Source organism: Galeopterus variegatus, unplaced genomic scaffold, assembly GCF_000696425.1.
Source record: "Galeopterus variegatus unplaced genomic scaffold, G_variegatus-3.0.2 Scaffold1912, whole genome shotgun sequence".
Taxonomy (NCBI): Eukaryota; Metazoa; Chordata; class Mammalia; order Dermoptera; family Cynocephalidae; genus Galeopterus; species Galeopterus variegatus.
Window position 1 is genome coordinate 258,332 of NW_007728023.1, and position 5,956 is coordinate 264,287.

The 5,956-nt window shown below is 40.2% G+C and overlaps 1 protein-coding gene across 4 annotated transcripts in view; it reads left to right on the forward strand.

Moving 5' to 3' along the window:
* Window positions 1–5,956, forward strand: part of MOBP (myelin-associated oligodendrocyte basic protein) — a 65,850-nt gene that overhangs the window by 53,654 nt on the left and 6,240 nt on the right. For 3 of the 4 annotated variants that reach the window (XM_008579563.1, XM_008579560.1, XM_008579564.1), the window contains 3 exons: window positions 2,895–2,978; window positions 3,097–4,483; window positions 4,647–5,759. The exons of the other annotated variant lie outside the window; for it this stretch is intronic. The gene's annotated coding sequence lies outside the window, so the exon portion shown is untranslated. Of the gene's footprint in view, window positions 1–2,894; window positions 2,979–3,096; window positions 4,484–4,646; window positions 5,760–5,956 lie in introns of those variants that run through there. 4 annotated transcript variants of the gene reach the window in all.

Here is a 5,956-nt window from a genome sequence, read left to right on the forward strand (position 1 = left end):
GGGGGGGGGGGGGGGGGGGCGGGGGCGGTGACAGTCTGGGCTAAAAGCACGGATCAGGGAAGCTCTCACACTCTCACCAGAAGCAGGAGTTGACCATGGCAGCTGTCACTTCACCATCACTGGGAGACGTGGTATGTGAGGTGGTTCAGAGTAAGGGATTTGGAAAACACCCCTGTGGTCAAACCTCTGTCTGAGTGTGACTCCTTGTGAGACCTCGGACAAGTGACTAAAGCTCTCTAAGCTTCAGTTTTTTTCTCTGCTTTGAGCAGTATTTCTACAGATATTTCTATTTAGGCTTCATCCACAATTAATACTTATGAAGCAAAATTTTGTTTGAATGTATATGAGAGATCTTCAAAAAGTTTACAGCAGGATTTGTATTATCCTTTAATTCCATTTTTCCATCAACTTTTTAAATTACCCTCATATTATCCTGTCAGTATAATCTGATCTAATATATGTCTTGATTTTTTTAAAAAAATAATTATCTAATTTCTAAATATACACTCCATATCTTGATATTCCTTCTTGCTGTTTTTTTTTTTTTGTCATTCTACTTTTATTTTTATTTTTAATTTTTCCTTAATTTTATTTTGTCGATATACAATGAGGTTGATTATTGTGGCCCATTACCTTATCCTGCTGTTTAAATCCTGGCTATTTTGCTAAATTTTAAAACCTCCACATAAGAGCAAATATAGTAAATTAAGTTTTCCAACTGTTTTTGAAAGTAGTGGCTCAAAGAAAGCTGCAGGAAAATGGGCAAGAACACTAAATTCTTGGAAAGATATGGATTTATGTAACAAAAATGGACCAGGATGTTGTTCTGTTTCTTGCTAAATATATGACTTTGGGTAAGTCATTTAACCCTTTGGTGCCTTGGTTTCTTGATTTGTGGGAGTGGAAATGATGACTGTCTTGCCCTCCCCACAGGGCTATTGTGCAGATCACAAAGATTTTAGGGCCTAAAGGTTTAGCACACTTAGATGGAAATAAGTTTTCAAGGGGAATATTATGAAGGGGGCTGGTTAACAGAAGTCTGCTTACCTGTGTTTAGTCCTATAGAACTCTAGAAACCTGACTACTGTGATCACGTAGAGTCTAGCCAGTCTATTTATCAATATAGGACAATTCTTGGAGCTGCATGGTGCTGAGAAAAGGAGGTGTTGATCCCATACTCTGGACAGAGAACCATATGTGGCTATACTTACATCCTAGCTGAATGAACTGAGCTTTCCGACTGGGGCAGGCTTGAGGAACATAAAACATTTGGCAACCCAAAGAACTTTTGCTTTGCCAAGTGGCATTACAATCCTGGGATAGAGCCAAAGGACTCTGGACTAAGAAAGGCAATTTTTGAAATTATGTGGGAAGAGGCAGGAGAGAGAGACCACCAAGGAATAAGAAATATAAAGAGAAAAGCTTTGAAAAGAGAACAAAAAAGACTTGATGGCTAAATCTAATTAAGTTTTATCTGTGGATTGTGGATATTCCTTTCTGATCCAATGCTTTTTGAAGACTTTATTTTTTGGAGTGTATTATTTTTTTTCTCTTTGAGATGTGTTAAAGCACTAAGTATAAACTCATGGAGGGTTTAGGCTAGGAGCAGAATCCACTGTAAATTGCTCGGTCACACTTGATTTTCCTACATCAGTGTGCTAGCTGCTTCGAGCCAGCTTCCCCCAGTATTACAATGATTATGACAATGGTGTGAGGTATGGCCAACCCCTCTGATGCCCAGCAGGTAAGGTCCATAATTGTAATGGCAGGTTTTAGGACAGCAGCTTTAACATCAAATCTAAGAATTTTCTGGCAGAGAAAAGATGGAGAGGAGAGGAAAGAAAAAAGAAGGATACGGTAGATAAGCCAGCATTTAGAAAATGCCTGTGACAGGAAGAACATTATACTAGGTACATTAGGAAAGTCACGCCCAAAATTCAGTTCATACAAATGCAGAGATGGTGTGGCACAGGGGAAGTAGGTATGACTTAAGAGTTGGGAGATCCAGGCTCTATTGTTAGATTTGTTACTAACTAGCTATGTCATTCCAAACAGTCCAAACTGTGGTCTTTGATTCACCCATCTATACAACAAAGGAGTTGGATTAAAGGGCCTTTGAGAAACTTTTCAGTTCTGAAATTCTGTGATTTAAATGAACTATGTTATCTTTAGTTTGAATAAAGAGAACATACATGTGGAGCACAAGGACACTCAGATCCACATGGTTCCTGTGCTTGTGGTGAAAGTGTACACAGAGAAATTGAATTGACCTATTTCCTGAGCTGGAAAGTTGTTGGTAGATAGGCCTATCAAAATTTATTCACTGATGGGCAATGCTTTCATCTATTGCTTTTTGTGGTTGCCTCTGTTTTCTATATTTCACAGCAGTTGGGCTACACACCTCACCTGACCTTTTCTACTTCTACACCTCCAGTCAAAAAATAAACTCTGACTAGAACCTCTTAAATTACCCTTCTCTTCCTCTCTCTCATCTTCTCTGAGTCCCGTCTGTTCCCTCTTTCCCTTTAAAAAAAATCTCAGAAAAACTTCCTCTCAGGACTCTCAGGTACAAGGGACAGAAACAAAGAAGATGCATCTTCAAAGTATGGAGAGCACAGTGTTGAGCTGGTCTCAGGGCTGAGAGTGTCTAGAGCTCTTTCTGTCTTTGTTTATGTGTCTACTCTTTGGACCCATCATGTGACCAAGGGTCATGAGGCTCTAGGATTTTCCCAGCTTCATACACCTACCCATCCCTTTGGCCAAGAAGCAGTATCTATTTCTGAAGAAGGTGGGGAGGCCAATTGAGGATGCATTGATACTACCACAGGGAGAATAATTGTGGGTTGAACAGCTGCAGATAGAATTGTAGTCTGACAGGATTTATCCCCCCTCAGCACTTTGAAGATATCATCCCATTGTCTTCTGACTTCCATAATTGCCAATGAGAAATCCACTGTCAGTCTACTTGTCCTTCCACTGTAAGTAAATTATATTTTCCCTTTGGTTGCTTTTATGATTTTTCTCTTTATCTTTGGTGTTCTAAATTTTCACAATGAAGTCACTAAATGTGGGTTTGTTTTTATTCATTCTACTCAGGATTCAAGTTTCTTCAATCTGAAGATACATGTCTTTCTTCAGGGATGTGCAGGAAAAAAAAAAGATATTGTTGCATAACCGTGAAATGGCAAAAATAAAAAAGAAATTATCAAGTGTTGGCAAGAACGTGGGGAAAATTCTCATAAGCTGCCAATAAGAATTTATAAACTATTACAACACCTTTGGGGTGCAATCTGGGGATATTAAAAAACAGTATATTGTATAACCTGTGATCAAGCAATTATGATTTTAGGCACTCATCCCAGAGAAAAATTGAATTTATAGAGAAAAGAGATACACATAAATTTGTTTAATGAATTATTTTTTGCCATTGGGGGGAAAAAAGAGATAGAAAAAGTTAACCAAAATTCTCACCAATAAGAGAATGAGTGGATCAATTGTGGTATATTCATAAATAAAATCCTAAACAGCAGTGAAAACAATGAATCAGATGCACCACATCAGGTAGATAAATTTGGAAAACAAAATGAGGAGTATAAAAAGCAAATACTAGATGGTAAATGCAATATGATGCCCTATGTATAAACTTTAACAAACCACACTACTATGTTGTGTATTTCTAATAAGCAGAAGTCATAAAATCTCACACTTTATCTATAATGCAATAGAATAAAAAATGACAACAAAGTAAAAGGATATACAAAAAATCTATATTCTTAGGAATAAAAACAATTTTTAAGAACTCCTGGTTTGAAGAAATAATAGAAATTAAAATCTATATAGAAATAGTTAAATATTAGCCAGACAGATATTTGTTTGGGGAGATAAGTGGGAGACTGATGAAAATCCTGGAGTGACTCTAAGGTTACAAGTCTTAGAAAACAAAAATGTTTCTTTGGAGTTGGTTTTGGGTGTGGACTTATGATTGTGGCTTCTGATGGTTTTTGACATGGGGAAACAAGGGGAAGAGATGGAATACACTCTTCTCCCACAAATCTTCCTTTAGCAATAGATAGGAAAACACAGTAGAAGACAGTAGAATGTTGTAGAATGTGGAGGGATGTAAAATGGACAGTATTAAAGTAGAGAGAATCTCAGAGTATAGGAAAGAAAGTGCATTAGGTGTTATCTTGTGCAGAGAGCTGGTGTGGTCAAGCACAGGCAGCTGCCCGAAGCTCCAACAGGGCCATGGCTCTGTGTCCTTGAGTGAGCACTGCCAAACCTAGCCATGTTTAAGAAGCAAATAAAAATATGGGGACAATGTCAGAGGAAGGTGGGGGGGGGGGCTGGGGGGAGAGACAATGCCAGAGAGTAGGGAGAAAGAGTGGTAGACTCAGATAAGATATGGCTCAGATGCCATGCCCCCAGAAATAGGAATCAAGCTAAGTACTGTCCCAAGGAAGCTGGGGGGAGGGGGCGGGTTGAGGTCAGAGTGGGGGGGGGGGGGGGCTGGGGTGAGAGACAATGCCAGAGAGTAGGGAGAAAGAGTGGTAGACTCAGATAAGATATGGCTCAGATGCCATGCCCCCAGAAATAGGAATCAAGCTAAGTACTGTCCCAAGGAAGCTGGGGGGAGGGGGCGGGTTGAGGTCAGAGTGTCCTGGCTCCCTCACTTGGGGATACCATGGCTGTCTGTGGAAGTGCCAATAAAAAGGCAGGGCAATTTAACTACACAGAATCTTCAGGTAGAAATGTTTGTCTTGCCTAAATTCTGGTGCTAAATGAAAAACAAAATGAGAACCTCTACTATGAACAGTTTCTAATGATGAGATATCTAAGGCCTTACATTCCTGGTATAACACGGTGGGGTGGGGGTAGAAGTAGAATACATGTCAGACCACTGGTGAATGAGGACAAAGTACCATTCTAGTCCCATCCAGACCCAATAAAGAAACTTAGAAACCCTTCAGCTTGTTTTAGATTTTGGCAAAGCCAGACACCATACTCAGAGCTTGCTGGGGTCTAGGTTCCATGTCATCCAGAACACACACAATTACTACAGAATAATTGTGGAGGGGAGAGCATAGCATACATTAATTCATGCAAAAAGTTGGATATTAGTTCAAAAATGTTAAAATACTGGATTCTCAATTCTTGTCTGTTGTGGAAATAAAACTTGGGGATGGATCAAAATATCTGGAAATTACTTCAAACTGGTGGGCAGCTAAATGTAATGTGCCTTGGATGTTATAACTAAAATGTACTGTAATCCAATTATACATTTTATCTTTTAAGGTTTGTTCCGGGGAGCACTACCCTGTAAATATTATGGAAATTATATAAAGTTCTGAAAGCTATTCTATACTAACTTCTTGAGTGGATATTCTCAACCACAATGTCTGGTAGATGACTGTGATAATTCCGGATGTTGACTGATTTCATGTTTAGACATTTTGACTGGTTTTGGGAAACCTGAGGTGTGTACTCAGAATTGTCCTGGTAGATGCTTAACAACTGAGTCTCTGGGTAGAAAGCCTTGATTTATAGTGTTTGCCAATTTCCATGGTGTAAATATTTCCACTATGCTGATTTCAAGCTGTAAACATGATGTCCCTCAATGCAGAATTGGGAGATGTGCACAACTGATTCTTGTGAATCAGCACAGGTCAGTGCCAGGGCACCACTGTAATACCCACAGCCTCTGTAAAACTAGGGTGTACTACTAAAAATTATGCCCCATATATATACAAAAGCACTAGTAAGGGCCGGCCCGGTGGCGCACTGGATAGTGCGCCGCTTGGGAAGCGCGGCGGCGCTCCCGTCCGAGGGTTCGGATCCCACATACAGACCGGTTCCCGCTCACTGGCTGAGCGAGGCGCGGGAGCGACACCGAGGCTTGCGATCCCGTTGCCGGTCCCCGGTCCGGTACGGGGGCAACACTGAGGGTTGCGATCCGTTG